This window comes from Lagopus muta, chromosome 6 (assembly GCF_023343835.1).
Source record: "Lagopus muta isolate bLagMut1 chromosome 6, bLagMut1 primary, whole genome shotgun sequence".
NCBI lineage: Eukaryota > Metazoa > Chordata > Aves > Galliformes > Phasianidae > Lagopus > Lagopus muta.
This window is the reverse complement of record NC_064438.1, coordinates 37,547,737-37,548,079: the sequence shown is the minus strand read 5'-3', so window position 1 is coordinate 37,548,079 and position 343 is coordinate 37,547,737.

Sequence of the window (343 nt, the reverse complement as noted above, 5' to 3'; positions counted from 1 at the left end):
TTTACAACTTTGTCCTAAGTTTTCTTTCCTTGATGTTATCTTGCATCTTGTTTTCATGGTATTGGAAAGCTCTTAAGACTAACCAGTTCCACAACAAACATCACTATTAAATAAAACCATCATGAGAATGCCGAAGAAGAAGGTGAAGGAGAGAGATTAGAACATTAAAGCATACCTATCTGCCACTGGGAGTTGGTCTCTTCTGCTGAAAACTTGCCCTCCTTTCGGAGTCCAGGAAGTGGTTAAGAACACAGAATTGACATAACAGTTTCAGAATCACACCATGAAAAACTGAAAGTAATTAAACAACAAAATTTGTCGCTAGCAAAATTCAGCCCAGTCC